Source organism: Mastomys coucha, unplaced genomic scaffold, assembly GCF_008632895.1.
Source record: "Mastomys coucha isolate ucsf_1 unplaced genomic scaffold, UCSF_Mcou_1 pScaffold11, whole genome shotgun sequence".
In the NCBI taxonomy this organism is placed as follows: Eukaryota; Metazoa; Chordata; class Mammalia; order Rodentia; family Muridae; genus Mastomys; species Mastomys coucha.
Window position 1 is genome coordinate 22242298 of NW_022196893.1, and position 18480 is coordinate 22260777.

Genomic DNA, 18480 nt, shown 5'->3' on the forward strand with positions numbered 1-18480 from the left:
CCTGGAACTCACTCTGTAGACCAGGCTGACCTCGAACTCAGAAATCCTCCTGCCTCTGCCTCCCAAGTACTGGGATTAAAGGCATGCGCCACTACCGCCCAGCCTTTTTTGCTTTTCAAGACATGGTTTCTCTGTATAGCCCTGGCTGTCCTGGAACTCACTCTATAGACCAAGCTGGCCTCGAACTCAGTAATCTGCCTGCCTCTGCCTTCCAAGTATGGAGATTAAAGGTGTATGCCACCACTTTCTTAAAAGACCAATCAGCACAAATTAATCTTTCTCACTCTGCCCCAGTAATTGTCCTATGGAGTATCAGAGGAGAAACAGGCTATCAGAGAAAAATGTCAGAGAGACTCACAGCCTCAAGACATGAAGGAAGTCATTTTCCAACCCTTCAAACTGAAATGGCCCCATGGTTCAGTCAACTAAACATTGACACACCTGTGTGGTTTAAAGGTTAGACTCATTTTCAGGTTAGCATCCTGCTGTCAATTTTCCCTCTGTTTGAATGAGACTTTTTGGATGTCCGAGACGTAGGACACGGGGGAGATCTGTACGAACTCACTGAAGGTCTTGTTTTTGATGGTGGTGTTTACCTTTGAGACTGGTAAGAGTAGGATACTGCCTTTTCTCCAAGACATCTTACTTCACAGGGAAAACCGAAGGTATTAAGTGTGAGCTTTGTCAGCTTTAAGCTCTGTCTGACAGGAGTAAAGCCAGATCTGTTCTTAGTTCTTTTTCCTCCAGGCTCTGAAAACAAGGAGCTCCCTGTGGCTGAGGAGGAGAGCTTTGCATTCCCTCCCCACTGGCCATCACCGTGACTTATACTGTCATAATGGCTGTGTTTTTCTCTCAGAACACAGCCTATAGTTTATGTGCAGGCTCACTTGTTTTCTGTATTTACAAAAAGTAGTGTGGAAGCTTCCTTCCTGATACTTCATGTGGATCCCCAGGGTTTTCTCACCAGAAGACAGGCAGATATGGAGGTACCGGTTTCCTCTCCGCCTCAGGAGCAGGCTGCTGTGGAGAATTCATACTGCCAGTCCCCACCTCTACATGAAGCTTCCAAGCCTCTGGAGGTGAAACAGACTTCCGCAGCACTTTGCCATCCTTGACCTGGATTTCTTTGGTTTGCAGCCACATACACTATTTCATGGAAGAAATCTTTCTAACTACCACAACACACCTAACACCCACTTCTGAAGTTAACAGTAAGCTTGACGTACCATTGAGATCATCTAAATGAACTCTTACCAAGAACCTCTCTCATAACTGTGGCTTTGACAAGTGTCATTAATGGAAAGCACAGCTAGAAGGACCCCTTCTTCATTAAAGGTGTCCTTCACATCAAAATCTATCATTGAGTCACACGATCAATGCTTGTAGGTATTTGACAGGCACAGGTTGTTTTTCACATGTGAAAGGCAGGTATTGAACCTGCTTGCCCCTCAAAACCCGTGAGCAGGTGGAAGCTCTAATTTCTAAACTTTACATGTTGTATACCAAGAGCACATGACCTCAAAGGACTCATGCATAATCTGAGACAAATGCACAGTGTAGCTCTAAAAAATCCCCACTCCTTACAATGTGGGATCAGAATACTGTTAGGTCCAAAACAGGCCCTAAGATGGTAGTGCTGTTGACAATGTCGTAGATGACAGTGTGTGCTCAGCTCAGGCCGGACTGCATAAGCAGAAGGATTGCTAACAGGTAAACAAGAGTTTACACTCAGTGTTCTTCAGAAGTCCTGTGAAGTGGGTTTCTGTTTGTCAGCAATGGTCATTCCTTCCCTTACCTGTCCCCTACTATAGTTGGGCACCTCTGGCAGAAGGTCTCTAGTTCCCTCTGAATGCAAACAAACCTGTAACAACAGACTGAAGTCTCCATCCTAGTTCCCAGGCTGTTCTTGACAGCAGACTCCTCCCACTGCTCCAACTGTTCCAGCTCACAGGCTCCCTCCTGGCACCACATACCCCAAGAGTTAGCCTTGGCAGTCTGACTCTCCTGAAGTAAATCTTTCTACCCAGCGAGTGGTCCTGTTTCTACCCAGGGAGTGGTCCCATTTCTATCCAGGGAGTGGTCCCGTTTCTATCCAGGGGGTGGTTCCGTTTCTACCCAGCGAGTGGTCCCGTTTCTACCCAGTGAGTGGTCCCATTTCTACCCAGGGAGTGGTCGTTTGGTGCTTTCACTGTGTCCTCACAGATTCTTTTATTTTTCAGTTTATCTGAATTTATTAACATTTAAAAAACATTTTAAGTAAATAGAATTACATCACATTCTTCTTTCCCTTTTGTACCCCAACTCCTCCCAGAGACCCCCTTCAATACTTGCAATACCTTTTGTTTGTTTTTTTTTATTTTGCCGTATTCTTTAAAATTTATAAAATATTGTAACAATAAAAATGAGTAGTATACAAGTTGTTTGATATAAAACAATCAATTAAACAGTCTTATGTAGACGCTTGTCTGCAGCAATACTGAAAATACATACGTTTTTCTCAATATAAATTTTAAATAACTCCAAACATATTAGCTGTATATTTAAAATAATACATCACTACTAGTTTTTCTTTTAAATGAACATAAATAGATAAGATCTTTTTGTTTGTTTGTTTTGTTTTTAGTAGAGTTTAAAATTTTGGCTCTTACTGAGGTACAAGCCCAAAATAAGAACAATTTTGAGACATTGGAGTTCATTGTAATAAGGCTGTACTTCAATGACCCTCACATCAACAAAGGATTTTACCTTCATAGTAGCTAAGCTAAGAGTTGACAGTTCTGCTGTGCCAAGGAATGAATTGTAGGCACAATTGGAGACATAGGTCCAATATTGTACAATCCATATACACTTTCTGCTTGTTTGTACCTGACAATGTCTTGCTGGGTACCGCATAATGGTCTTGAAACCATGCTTCTCCTATCTCAGCCTCTATTAGTAGGATTGTTTATTTGATGTTTTTTACACTATGCTATGGTTTCCTGCTATGGTTAAAACTATTTGACTAGAGTGATTGTCTTCATTCTCAGCTCACAGAGAACAGGTTACATTCATTTATGAAATGGTGTGTGTATTAAGATGGTCTATCCATGAAGTCATTCACCAACTGTTTCAATGAACAATGGTTCTGCTTGGAGGGTGGCACAGACATTAGGTGAAGGTAAGAATCTGGTTCATTGGCTGTGATGATTTTGAAAAGCATTCATCTCAGAGAAAGAGTAACTTATAAAGTCATCTTCTTTAAACTTGATACAAGAGTTATAAACATCAAGCAAAGCATTTAGTCTCACTCTTTGTTGTTCTCTTATAAGTCACCACCCAAGTTAATTGTTTGTTTCTTTTGGCTGTATAAATAATTTTGAAATATGTAAGCTGTTCTGAAAACCATAGTATAGTGTAAAAACATCAAATAAACAATCCTACTAATAGAGACTGAGATAGGAGAAGCATGGTTTCAAGACCATTATGTGGTACACAGCAAGACATTGTCAGGTACAAACAAGCAGAAAGTGTATATGGATTGTACAATATTGGACCTATGTCTCCAATTACCAAATTAGAGAGACCACTGGATGACAGCCAACAAATTTCCAATTTCTCATACTTTTGAATTTGAATCTATTAGGATTAGTTGGTAATATTGTCATATTAAGAGATATTAAGAAAAAGTGATTGTTACTTCCTGTTTTTTTTGTTGTTAAAGGTAGAATTAAATTTGTGTGGGTTTGTTGAAAGATTATTTTCTTGCTTTTTCTAGGGTGTAGTTTTGTTCCTTATGTTGGTGTTTTTCCTCTATTATCCTTTGTAGGGCTGGACTTGTAGAAGGATATTGTGTAAATTTGGTTTTGTCATGGGATATCTTGGTTTCTCCATTAATGGTAATTGAGAGTTTTGCTGGGTATAGTAGCCTGGGCTGGCATTTGTGTTCTTGTAAGGTCTGTATGACATCTGCCCAGCATCTTCTAGCTTTCATAGTCTCTGGTGAGAAGTCTGGTGTAATTCTGATAGGCCTGCCTTTATAGGTTACTTGACCTTTTTCCCTTACTGCTTTTAAAATCCTTTCTTTGTTTAGTAGTGCATTTGGTGTTTTTATTATTATGTGACAGGAGAAATTTCTTTTCTGGTCCAGTCTATTTGGAGTTCTGTAGACTTCCTGTATGTTTATGAGCATCACTTTCTTTAGGTTAGGTAAGTTTTCTTCTATAATTTTGTTGAAGATATTTACTGGCCCTTTAAGTTGGGAGTCTTCACTCTCTTCTATACCTTCTATCCTTAGGTTTGGTCTTCTCATTGTGTCCTGGATTTCCTGGATGTTTTGGGTTAGGAGCTTTTTGCTTTTTGCATTTTCCTTGACTGTTGTGTCAATGTTTTCTATGGTGTCTTCTGCCCCTGAGAGTCTCTCTTCTATCTCTTGTATTCTGTTGGTGATGCTTGCTCTATGTACTCCCGATCTCTTTCCTAGGTTTTCTAACTCCAGGGTTGTCTCTCTTTCTGATTTCTCTATTGTTTCTATTTCCATTTTTAGATCCTGGATGGTTTTGTTCACCTGCTTCACCTATTTGTTTGTGTTTTCCTGTAGTTCTTTAAGGAATTTTTGTGTTTCCTCTTGAAGGGCTTCTAGCTGTTTACCTGTGTTCTGTATTTCTTTGAGGGAGTTATTTATGTCCTTCTTAATGTCCTCTATCATCATCATGAGAAGTGATTTTAGATCTGAATCTTGCTTTTCCTGTGTGATGGTGTGTCCAGGACTTGCTATGGTGGGAGAATTGGGTTCTGATGATGCCGAGTAACCTTGGTTTGTGTTCCCCCTGCCCCCACCCCTCCTGCCATCTGGTTATCTTCAGTGCTACCTGCCCTTGCTAAGTCTGGCTGGAGCCTGTCCTTCCTGTGATCCTGGTTGTGTCAGAACTCCTCAGAGTCAAGCTATCTCTGTGATCCTTTGATCCTGGGCTTGTTAGAGCACTTGGGAGTGGAGCTTCCTCTGCGTGTTGTGGGACTGACTGCAGAATTTGTGCCCAAGGTCTGCTTTGGGCACTGCCCCAGACAGACTGGAAACAACCCATGCCACTGGGCTGGCAGAATTTTTGTGTACCTGGGTCCTGCTGGTCCTAGTTACTCCCGGTGTTGGGACAGATGTGTCCTCCTCACCTCTGATCCTAGGATCCTGGGTGTGTTAGAGTGACTGGCCTCATAGATTCTTACAGTGCAGTGTCACATAATTATCTGCTCTGGTGTTGATTTCAAGAGCAAAATCTATAATTGTGGCCTAACACTAAGAAATTTTAGTTTCCTTTTTCTTTATTTGGTTAAATTATTATTATTATTATTACTATTATTATTATGTGTTTGTGTGTGTGCATTTACACATATAAAGGGATGTGGGGGATTAAAGTACAACTCTTGGGAATTCGTTTTCTCCTTCTGCATGGGCTCTGCGATTGAACGCAGTCTATCAAACTCGCATGAGCACTTTTACACACTGTGTCATCTCATCAGCATAAGAAATTGTATACGTTTAAAAGAAAATGAATTAACAAGCAATTTATAAAAGGTCTGTGCTTTGTAAAGGAGTAGCTGAGTGAAAGGAATCACGGTCCCTTCTTATTGGTGTGTAAAATCTTTGGAAAGCAGTCCTTTGCTTCACTCAGGCAGGGCAGGTGTCTGTGTGAGACTTTACCAACCTGTTTCCAGCTGTGAAGTCTCAGAGCTTACGACCCTACTCATGCTTCTGTGACTTGCACAGCAGCATCCTGCCCATTAAAGGCTGGCTTGTCAGTGTGCATGGCAGCTTTGTAACTCAGGCAGGATGGTAGACTTTAGCCTACTCTGGCTAATAATTCATCCTGGAAAATAATTTTAGGATGTGGGTGGCTGAAGGTAAATGCCTGGGCCAGGCAATAAACAACAACAACAAAAAAAAAGGTAACTAACTGTCGAAGAAGCAGCCGCAGCGTCTTTTTAGCTTGCCAGAGGCAAAAGCTGTTCTAAACAGGCGAGGAACAGTAAAGTGTGGACGAGTGGGTTCATAATCTTTATAATTAACTTCCAGGAAGAAAAACTACAAAACTAATTTCCTTCAAGTCTGCACAGTAGAACACACACGCAAACATGAGCGCACACACACACACACACAAACACACACACACAGAGACAGAGACAGAGAGAGACACACAGAGAGAGACAGAGACAGAAACAGAGAAGACAGAGAGAACCTTGCTTTAAATTATAGCCTTAATATATCATAGTGAAAGGCAGTGGTCCTATTAGCTATGTAGGTGGTTATATAACGTGATGGAAGCGGGCAGTCTAGGCGAGCTTGTGTAATACATGACACCATGCTAAACTATGGGAACTGAATACAGGTAGAGACCATGCACAACTGTGGGAAGTGCTGGAGAACTGGAGGGCAGAACTCAGAGAAACAAGTAAGACTAAAAACCAGGCAGCCATGTGATGATTCTGAGGAGCAACTGTGCTCTTCTTGGGAGCTGGAGGGAGGAGATTACCTTAAAAAATCTCTAAGGCTTCTTTTTAGAAATGGGGGGCAAACACCGATTCATATATTTAGAACAAATCTGGTTCTAAAAAAATCCAAATGTTTCCAGCTACAGAAGAGAGAAATGAAGGCCCCAGTTTTGTGTCTAGCATCTGGGGGAAATAAAAGGTACCCTGTTGTCATTCTGTAACCCAGTGAGGGCAGAGTGTAGTTCAATGAATCCCCCAGAAAAAAAAAATCTTTCAAACATTGACACAGGCTAATTTACAACATTCTTAATTTCTACTCAGAAGTCAATTAATTTGACTCTGTGTTTTTTCTTTTTTCTTTCTTTCTTTCTTTCTTTTTTTTTTTTGAGACAGGGTTTCTCTGTGTAGCTCTGGCTGTCCTGGAACTCACTCTGTAGACCAGATTGGCCTCGAACTCAGAAATCCACCTGCCTCTGCCTCCCAAGTGCTGGGATTAAAGGCGTGCACCACCACCGCCCGGGCCGTCCGGTTTCTTAGAAGTGTCTCATTAAACTAAATTTAAATTCTAGAACAGGAGTCATATTTCCTCCTACAATATGGATGGCAGAAGACCTCTATCCCGACTGTGTAAAGAGGAACTCATTAGAAAAACAAAACAAAACAAAACAGAAAAGCTAGGGCTACAGTTACTAATTTCATAAAGCAAACCACCAAACCCCACTGCATTGCTTGCCCTCAGGAGATGGCTGGCATACCCAACAATTCTTCTGGAGTGTGTTTCTCTCCAGATCTTACCTTTTCATGCTATACAGTTTCCCCCGAATCCTAAAAAATATTTTATTCCCTAAAGCGCTCTCAAGAACTGTGCTCCTAGACATGGGCTCCCAGTACCAGACTTGTGTGGCTGTATGCTATTCTCTCCTGCCCTCGCACTGTCCAACACACCTTCCTATGACTGGGCCACGAACTGCTACCTTTACAGGACCACATTCCCCTCTGCCTCTATTATCACCTGATGAGGCTCCTGTTCTAATTAGTACTGATCACAGTGTTCCCTTGTTCTGTTTGGGTTGACCCAATTCTTTGAACCAGTCTGCCTGCTGCTGCTTCTCAGGGCACTTCCGGGCCCTGGGAACCACCTTCCAGGCTCTCGAGTTTCCCCTCAATCTTTGCCCATTTAGAGCATCACTTCGAAATGTTATTTTTAAATGTGATGTAGAATCAGAGAACCTTCATTAGAGACTCGGTGCCAACCCCCGAGCTCTTGGCTTGGGCACCCCTATCCGTGGGAAGAAGCTAATGCAGTTCTGATGGGCCCAGGGAGGCCAACGTGGGATCTTAAAGTGAGTCTGATGTTGTACATGTTAGGAGGACATATCTCTCTTTTCGGTCCGGTTTTACCTTTAGTTCATTGCCTTCACATTGCCTAGCCTTACCCAAACATCTCATAAAAATTCAAGTTCCAGCCTTCCTGTGTTTGAGCATCTGGCATTGCTGAGCATAGCATCCTGGAGTTCTCTGCACTTCCTTTCTAACAAAGCCAGGGGAAGGGTTGAGTGAGGAAATGTTCCTAGGACTGTCTCTTTATGTAATAAGCTCTCCATGGAGGAACCACAAGCAGGCTCACAGTAAAACTCACAGCGGAACTCATTCTCTGAATTCTTTCCCAGTCCACAAAGAGTCATTGACTTGCTTGGTGTGTCTGACACTTTAGTCCCTTAAACAGTCCTTCTGCACTTCTTCTCTGCCCTTTCCATAAAGAATAAACTGCACATTAGCAGCAAAGACCAGTTCCTGATCTTTGCATTGAAGATAGCATACTGTACATTGATTAAATTGTAGCTACATAAGATGACTACTACTTTATGTACAAATATGATACTACTTCCAAATTTATCACAACTGAAAAAAACTCCTTATAAATATTTACACATTTATTTCCATGCAGACACCCATGTGATATAACTGCCACCTCACATTGCCACCTGAGGTTTTATGTTTAGTTATGTCAGTCACTCACTCATTCTGTTTATATATAGGCCTTTCTTCTTCTTTCCCTGATTAGAGTGGGGCATTGCATTGTCTTCAAATAAAAAATGGACTAGAAAGAAGCACTAGAAATCAGTTACTAGGAATTGGGCCAAAGCACTAATGCTATATGTTAACACAAGCCCCATTCTCATCCCTAGGGCCACTGCCCAGCCTCAGCAGGAGCTTGATAGCTTCTCTCTGTAGGCTGTAGCAGGGTAATAAACACTGTATGTTTGCTCTTGGTGACAGAAATCTGTTCTTCCTCGTCAGGTATTTATTGAGCCCGGTGCCAGTCAGTGTGGCAGTCACTCTGAATAAGTGTGTGCAGCTTCAGCACATGCCAGGAGCAAGGTGGCAGTCAGGCATCTCAGGCTGTGTCTGGAAGCTTTATTAAGGAAGCCATGTTGGAACACAGTGGACCCTCTATCCCTCTACACAATGGATACATTTACATTTACAATTTACATTTACATTTACAATTACATTACAATTTACATTTAGCAAAATGTAAAGAAAACCCAAATAATACAAAAATAATCATCCACCCAAAATTTAAAAAGACAGAGCGAAAATTTCCATATTAGTCAATACTAATTATTACTAATACTAAACATTATCCTTGAGCTGGCCTGGTCCCTGAACTGAGTTTTCTAGGTCTGTCTCTTTCCTCATTTACCCTGCTATCACCATTAAATATTTAATTCATGGATGCAAGTTTACAATGGCCACTCCCTGTCTGGAACAGCATAGGCACCTGCCAATACAATAGACACACAAAATTATCTTTTCCTTTTATAAATTTACAAACCTACAAACAAAGTCACAAAAAAAGTTCTGAAGCAATTCGGAATATCTGAAGCAATTCGGAATATCTGTTTCATAAAAGATACCATTCCTCTGTTTGCATATAAAATATAAATTAATCATTTTACCACTGTATTGATGAGCGTTAAGACCTACTTAATACAAGAGCTCTGGGCAGAGTGACTGCTACAGTGATCATGGTATTGTAAACAGGGCCTGGAAGGGTCCCATTCAGAACTATTACTAGTAATCGTACTGATGCTTAAAAATAGTTTTGCCCATTTCTAATTACACCCTGAAATGCTAGCTACTACCAAAATCTTTTGAAAACTACTAGAATCTCATATGGGTTCAATACACAAATAAAATTTTAAAAATAAACTTGGTGATGAGTGACTCTAATTATGTCTTGGATATTTTTTTTCCACAGCTGGCATAACACTTGTATATGGTTACTGTCGGTCTCACGTAACAGGGAACAAAACAGAGCCTAATAAATGAAGACACTTCTTAATCAAGTCTCTGAGTACACTGACTGTGGGTAAGAAGGTATTATTAAATTCTCCAGAATTCCAGCAGATGAGGCATTCAGCAAACACTGGTTCCCTCACCTTTGACATCACTAAATGGGGACACTCTCTCATCATATCAATCTCACCCAACCTTTTTTACTAAATAGGTTAAAATGCCCATTAATATACTAGGAAACATGATTTCTCAACCAAATGTAAACAAACAAAATCAACATAACTCATAAACAAACTTAAGTCCTAAATGGACTATGGCTTCTGACAATGCCTTTCAGAAAGAGGATCTTAGGTCCACTGGACAAGTGAAAACAAACCCATGTAGGCTTTTAAAATATATAACTAAATTATTTTTTCTTTCTCAAAGGCTATCTGGCACTTCTCCTGGCAGAGGCAGATCATACTGAATTTATGCAGTGGACAGTGACTGAAAGGACTGTGTTCAGGGCAGAGATGGGTACAGCTTGGTCTCTTAGGACTTAGCTCTATGCAGGGCTAAGATAAGTGGCCCTCTAAACCCACCAAACCTCTTTAGGCCTTGGCTGGAGTCCTTGGCAAACAGGGACAAACACAAGTATGTGCCCTGGTAAAAGGAGACCCCATAAAACCTCCTGGTGGAGCATCTGGCTCAATGTTAACTGTGCTATGAAGTGGATCTAGAAGTTTCTGAACACTTGCATGAACCAACTCTATTTCTCATGTCCCATTTTGAAAGCAAAGAATGAGGCAACTGTTTGTCTAGTTGTAAAGGTAGAAAAAGTAGCAAATGAAGAGATCTTCATGACTTTTGCAAAGCTGAAGGTTAAGTATTTCAGAGATCTATCTCTTCTCACCTGCATTTTTCTGAACACTAATCACTATAAAGTAAACTAAACTGTAAAAGTATGTTAAGCCCTGTTGGGACATCTTACTTGCCCTTCTTGTTTTAAATAGAACGAATCATAAGTGTGCTATAAAAAGCAGGAGTTCTTGAGTTCCACTATTGTGGCAAAGCTGTCCAAGAATCTGTCTGCTCACCCCCACTGTGGCAAAGTTATCCAACAGCCTGCCTGCTCATCACTGCAGACAGACAAATCCTCAGCACCAGAGGATGCTCTTAACTGTGCAATGTAGGCTAACCGATGGTGCCTGATCCTGGCTTTGAACTCTGCCTTCCCAGTGCTCCTGGCTGTACCTCTGCTCCGTGCCTGTGCCTGGTGAGTAAATGGTTTCTCCAAGACTTCCTTACAGAGCAGATGAGCAGTTACTCTGCCCCTCTTCCACCATTCCTCTTATTTCAGTCTATCTCAGGCAGGATGTACCATGTTCACCTTTCAGAAACTCAGGGTTTTGTTCACTTCATTTCCATTTCCCAGTAAACTTCTTAGCCTTTTCTGGAATCTGTTTAAATTTGGGCTTTCAAGATTTTATCCTTCCCAAAGCTTGTGGATCCTAGGGTTCTATCAGATGGCTGAGTTTCTACCCTGATTCCCTCTCTGAGGGATTTCAAAGCACTCATGCTTTTGTTTTTATAATATAGTCTCTCAAAATATTTTTAAAAATGTTGGCAGCTTTGTTTTTGTGCTTTTGCAGTATTGGGGTCTCCCCAAGACCTCTCAAATGCTTTGGAAGTGCCCTCCACCAGGCCTGTTTCTGTTAATAGTGTATATTGCTTTCTTAGTGCTGGTTATTTGCATGTACTAGTTCAGTTCTGCCACCTAGGTTCCTGCATTCTTCCACATTTTCCTTGCAAACAAATGCAAAGCAGGAGCTGTACCACATACTTTTAACCTCCATACTCTGAAGCCTGAGGCAGGAGGATGAAAAGTTCTAGGTAAACCTGGGCTATAGAGCCTCCAGCAGCAGCAGCAGCAGCAGCAGCAGCATTCCCAATCTTAAAACAAACAAAATCTATGTAATGCCAATTGTCCTTAATCCCCCTCTCATTTCTGTCCCTCTCTGCTTTGTTCTGGCTAACTCCAATCAACACAGTACTCAGCTTTGAGAAGCTTCCAGAATATCCAATGAAGACTCAACAGACAATTCAGTAAGTAATTAACATATAATTTGAGTAGTGGCTTTTTAAAATATGGGTTTATTCTATATTGTTTTATTTTTCCAGTAATCTAGGTATTCAGCAAAATAACTTGATTTCTAGAGAGTAATGAAACTACTGACTTTTGATATGTACAATGCAAAGTCCTCTTGGGCTCCATCTGTCATTGAACTGAGCTATGGCACTGTAGGTTTATATGAAGGGAGGCCCATTTTGGTTCCTACTAGTATTTCAAATATAATGGAGAGGAATATTAATTTGTAATGCTTAGAATCTTGATTGATTATAATAAAACATACCCAGGCAAACACATTATTGTAATGTCAATGAAAATAGTTCAATGAATGATGATTATTAACAGTATTCATGCATGTTGTGACAGAAGAATAAGAATGGCTTCCATAGGTTTATACATTTAAATGTTTGGTCATTATGGGGAGGGACTACTTGAGAGGTATTAGGAGATAGGCCCTTGTTGGAGTAGATGTGAGTCTTAGTTAGGGTTTTACTGCTGTGAACAGACACCATGACCAAGGCAACTCTTATAAAGATAACATTTAATAGGGGCTGGCTTACAGGTTCAGAAGTTCAATCCAATTATCATCAAGGTGTCAGCATGACATCATCCAGGCAGGAGATGCTGAGAGTTCTACATCTTCATCTGAAGGCTGCTCGCAGAATACTCACTTCCAGGCAGCTAGGATGAGGGTCTTATAGCCCACACCCACAGTGACATACCTATTTCAACAGGGCCATGCCTTCTAATAGTGCCATTCCTTGGGCAGAGCATATACAAACCATGTCACTGTATCCTTGTTGGAGGAAGCGTTTCACTGGGAGTGGGCTTTGGGTTTCAAAGTCTGAGCTAGTCCCAGTGTCTCTTTCAGCTGCATGTGCCTTTAGATATAGAACTCTTAGCTAATTCTGCCGGCGTCCTCCATGTTCCCTGTCATGACAGTGATAGACTAAACCACTGAAACTATAAGCCAGTCCCTAGTAAATGCCTTCTTTTATAAGATTTGTTGCGGTTACTGTGTCTTTTCACAGCAATAGTACACTTAACTAAGATGGAAGTTGGTACTGGAGAGTGGAATATTGTTTTGACAGGCCTGACCATGTTACTTGTTATCAGAATGGGGACTTTTGGGGTGCTGGATGACAAAGGCAGACAAATGCTTTAAGCAGAGCTTACTGGGTCATCCTCATAGGGGTGCTGAGTCACTGGTGCAGAGAGCAATGTAGATTATGATGACCTATATCAAGAGGTTTCAAAGCAGAATATTAGTAAGTGACCTCAAGACTTGTTCTTGTGAAAATTTGATGGAGTACATGGCTGTCTTTTGTCTTATTTAAAAAAAAAATACTCTCTGAGGCTAAGTTGAAGAATTTTGAATCAATGGTATTGGCAGAGAAGATTTCAAGACAGTCTAGTATGGACTCTGTTGTGTGGTTGTTTGTGGTCACTCTTAGGCAGGTCTATAATGAAACGGAGCAAGCTGAGCAAGGAAAAATATAAAATGTACAATTTAAGGAGCACCAGGAAGTATGACAGAGCCACATACAGTGCTCAAAGACATATGAAATTTAAAGAAAAGCCTTATGCTAAAAGAATTAAAGAGAATGGTGACTTCAGAACAGGAGCCCACCCAGCTATGCTTCCAACTTGTGAAAAGAAATTGAATAAAAGCTTGGGATACGAAGATACAATCCACAAACCACATGAAACTCAAGAAGAAGGAAGACCAAAGTTTGGATACTTCGATCCTTCTTAGAAGGGGGAACAAAATACCCATGGAAGATGTTACAGAGACAAAGTGTGGAGCAGAGACTGAAGGAATGACAATCTAGAGGCTGCCCCACCTGGGGATCCATCCCATATTCAATCACCAAACCCAGACACTATTGTGGATGTCAACAAGTGCTGGCTGACAGGAGCCTGATATAGCTGTCTCCTGAGAGGCTCTGCCAGTGCCTGTCAAATACAGAAGTGGATGCTCACAGTTATCCATTGACTGAGCACAGGGTCCCCAATGAAGGAGCCAGAGAAAGGGCCCAAGGAGCTGAAGGGTTTGCAGCCCCATAGGAGGAACAATAATATGAACTAACCAGTACCCCCAGAGCTCCCAGGGACTAAACCACCAACCAAAGAATACACATGATAGGACTCATGGCTCCAGCTGCATATGTAGCAGAGGATGGCCTAGTTGGTCATCAATGGGAGGAGAGGCCCTTCATCCTGTGAAGGCTCTATGCCCCAGTGCAGGAGAATGCCAGTGCCAGGAAGCAGGAGAGGGTGGATTGGTGAGCAGGGGTAGGGGGGGTGGGATAGGGAGTTTTTGGAGGAGAAACCAGGAAAGGGGAGAACATTTGAAATGTAAATAAAGAAAATACCTAATTAAAAAAAATAAAAAAGCTCATGCATTGGAGAAAACCATCAACAACAGAAAGCTGGTGAAAATGTAATTGAAAAAGAGGGCCATGTTCCAGCCCTAGTAAGCAGCAGAACTTGGCAGCTTCAGCCACATACTTGCTTTAGAGTCAAGGATACAAGAGATGGGTTGTGGAATCTTCCCCCACTGCTCAGGAGAGCTACCAACACCAGGAGTGTTTCAGGAGTATTCCTGTATGGTGGCCCAGAGAGGCCATTTTTGTGAAGCTGTGAAGGTGGAGGCTGGATTGTCTAGGAGATTCCAAGAAGTTAGAGATTTCAGAGTCTTGGGATACCTGCCAAGGAGAGCTGCGAACAGGGTGTGAAACCAGCCTGAGAGAGAGGGAAATGTGTTGCAGTCAACAAAACTGAAAGGAGTTGGAGTTCTGAAGAACACTGTGACATCAAACATGGAGATACTGAGTGTGGAGTTTGCCCAACTATTTTTTCATCTTGCTTTGGTCCAATATTTCCTCACTGTGCTCTCTTCCATAACTTTTGGAATGCTGATGTATAGTCTGTGCCGTTGTATATTGGAAGTATGTGGTCTTCTTTTTCATTTTTATTTTACAGAGGTTATGTTTATGAGATTGTCTTTAGTCTCAGAAGAACTTTGGATTTTTAAACATTGTTGATGTTATGATAGACTATAGGGACTTTTGAAGTTGGACTAAATGCATTTTGCACTATGATATGGCTATAAGCCTATGGGGGTCAGGGAGTGGTATGTGGTGGTTGAATAAGAATGGCCTTTGTAGGCTCACATATTTGAATGCTTGGTCATTAGGGAGTGGCACTACTTGAGAGTGATTAGGAGGTAGGTGTGGAGTAGGTGTGGACTTGTTGGACAAAATGTGTCACTGGGGATGGGCTTTGGGGTTTCAAAAACCCAAGCCAGTTTCAGAGCCTCTGCTACCTGTGAATCCAGATGTAGAACTCTCAGCTACTTCAAGCAATGGTCTTATATTTCTGATCCCCCCGCATCCTTCTTCTAAGTACACAGGCTATAGGTTCATACCCCCAAGTCTGGCTCCAGAAAGAGCTTCCTAACTATGGAATCCTAATGCTATGAGAGCAATGCGAGTTTTTTGACACACTTCAAGTCATCAAAATAAACAAAGTCATGGAGAACTCAAAGGTGATTTATGACTCCGTGTCATCATAAACTCATGCCCAGTTGATAAGCATGAGCAGAAATGATGAACTCATTATTGCCATGGTGTTAAAATGAGGGACAGTAACAGAGAGTTAAGATTCTTGCACATTCCAATGTCACCTAAACATTATGATTGAATCTGAGAGTATCATAATGCAACATCAATGATGTAAGACTCTCAAACATGGCTAAATGGGAGAAGGAATGAGCACAGTCAGTATAGAATTACTTAACATGACTACTGAGAGCCATAGGGAATGGCGGGAGTACTGCTTTCCCCATCTTGTGCCACTGCCACAGCTGGTTGAGCAGATGAGATCGCAGTTTATAGTTTAGATGTCAGAGTGACATCACTGGACACAAAGAGCCGTGCTAGACAACTTTGTATTCTTGGCTTGATGGTGTTAGAGAAGTGGGAGGGGCAAAAGGAAGTTAGCACCAAAACAAACAAACAAATTTGGAAGCCTAATGGGAGTGCTTGTACACTCTGTCCCTCTCTCCTGTGGCTTTAAACACCTCCAGGGATGAGTCTAGGTCATGATTCCCACTGAGAAACAGTAAAAAGTGCAGTGGGCTGGAGGTACAGTCTCCCAGTGAATTTTGATTGTCACGGGTATCAAGTGTAGTAAGGAATCTGCTGACCAGGTCATGTGCCAGCTATCAGGGGTCTAATAAAATTATCCAAATCTCTAGGTTGTCTTCACTGATACACTGTCTTCCTGGTCTAAGGCAAGAAGACAGAGCCTGAAGGTACTAGAAGAAACAATGTTTACAAGTGGTGATGTGCTAATGGGACTCCACATGGGAAGTCAGCAGAGAAGCCTAAAGAACAAGCAGTCAGCTTGGGTGCTCTGGGAAGAGGATGTAGTGTATGTGGACTTATGTTTCCTTGAATGAAGAGAGGTTTAAGTTAGGTTGCATTAAGCGTTTTGTCCACTCTGAGGATTTGTGACTCGATGCTGGGAATAGAACACAAAGATGGGAACTCACTGTCTGTTTGATCAGTGAACTACTGTGAAAGAACAAAGGTAGTCAAGGGCTCAGTGAAGCTTTTAGCTGCGAACCAGGTATACTGTATCCAGTTTTGATGCTTTCTGATCATTGATACACACGACTCCCAAGCCTTGGCTATCACACATCCGCCACCCCCACAATGCCCAGACAACATTCTTCTGCAGTTCAATCTGCCCACAACAACTGACCATCTTGCCTCATTCAGTTATTCCTTTTGGACACACAGGACCTTCCACCTGGCTCCTCATGCAGACACCAACATCTCTGAAGATTCCTTTCTCTTTAGCTCAGTCACTTATTTTTAATTCATAATGATTATTCTTTTGAATATGTCAAGAGTCAAACTCATTTTCTAAATTTCCAACATTAGCAGCATGGCCCAGGCATCTATCATCTCAGTCACAGACATCTGTAACAGACATCCTATATAGATGCATGGAGTTTGTGAACCCACACATCTAGAGAGATGGTAGAGAATGGCAATGTTGTGTAAGGCTCTCTCCTTTGCTTAGACTCTCTTTGTGCATGCATGTTCATGCTCTCAGGATGAAGAGCAAAAAACTCTGATGGTTTGGATGAGTTGGTCTTTTCATAGCCTCATCTTAGTCTGCTGTATTCTCATTGGCCCATGGTTAGTCTATTCTTCTTATTCACTTCCTGTCTTAGTCAGGACTTCTATTCCTGCACAAACATCATGACCAAGAAGCAAGTTGGGGAGGAAAGGGTTTATTCAGCTTATACTTCCACATTGCTGTTGATCACAAGAGGAAGTCAGGACTGGAACTCAAGCAGGTCAGGAAGCAGGAACTGATGCAGAGGCCATGGAGGGATGTCACTTACTAGCTCGCTTCTCCTGTCTTGTTCAGCTTGCTTTCGTATAGAACCTAGGACTACCTGCCCAGGGATGGCACCACAGACAATGGGCTCTCCCACCCTTGATCACTAATTGAGAAAATGCCTTACAGCTGGATCTCATGGAGGCATTTCCTCACCTAAAACTCCTTTCTCTGTGATAACTCCAGCTTGTGTCAACTCCACACACAAAACCAGTCAGTACAGTTCCTGGCTACTTGACTGGTCATCATGCCTGCTGTATATTTGATGGGCTTACTCTTCTTAACTTTCCGGGGCTCAATTCACACACCCTACCCACAAAGCTAGTTTTCTCTGAGCCCTACCATTCTCATCTTTGCTTCTGTTATGGTTTTATTAATTATATCTGAAGGTATAACACTTACCAAGAACTTATACATGCAAGTGCTATTTTAGGCATTTTCTACATGTTACTTCATCTTTACTACAACCTCCAAGGTCCTTACCTCATAGATATTCCATAGATACTTTTCAGTGCATCAAGAACATATAAGATAAAACCATGGTTCTTGGGCACTTTGAAATTCTATACCTGTATGCCTTAGGGAATACTTGTGTCGAAAGTTCTTTAGATGCTACCACACATATATTAAGGCTCTGCTGTAAATAATCAAAGAGCCAGTGTTTGAGGGAAGCACTCCTTAGGACAGGTCTGAACTCTCAAAGCGGTTCAACCACTCTTTCATTACCTCACCTTCGTCATGCTGCCTCTCAGTCTACTCATTTTCACACAGTGTTCACACCGTTAGACTTAATGAGAGCTAAGGAAAACTTTGACAGGAGACATTTTGTTTTCTTTCACATTTACTTCCTCCTCCTCAGCCCCTGGAAGAGCAACCATGCTGAGGGAGCTTCCTGCTTCATTTGAATAAAGGGCTTTTGTCCATGAATTTCAGTAAAGAATGTGTATCCAGTGAGCATGTACAATAGGCCAAGTGCAATAACAGAAGTTATTCACTTTGCCTACAAATACAGATGCTACCAGCTAGTTAGCTAAACTACTATACTGTAGTAGTTTATATTACTACATTACTATATCATAATATTGCTATATTACTGATATATAATAGTAATATAATATTGCTATATTACTGATATATAATAGTAGTATAATATCGCTATATTACTGATATATAATAGTAGTATAATA

At 41.5% G+C, this 18480-nt stretch overlaps 1 protein-coding gene across 1 annotated transcript in view; it reads right to left on the reverse strand.

Annotated features, from left to right (window-relative positions):
• Positions 1-18480, reverse strand: part of Slc2a13 (solute carrier family 2 member 13) — a 323576-nt gene that overhangs the window by 59713 nt on the left and 245383 nt on the right. The gene's annotated exons all lie outside the window — the stretch shown is intronic.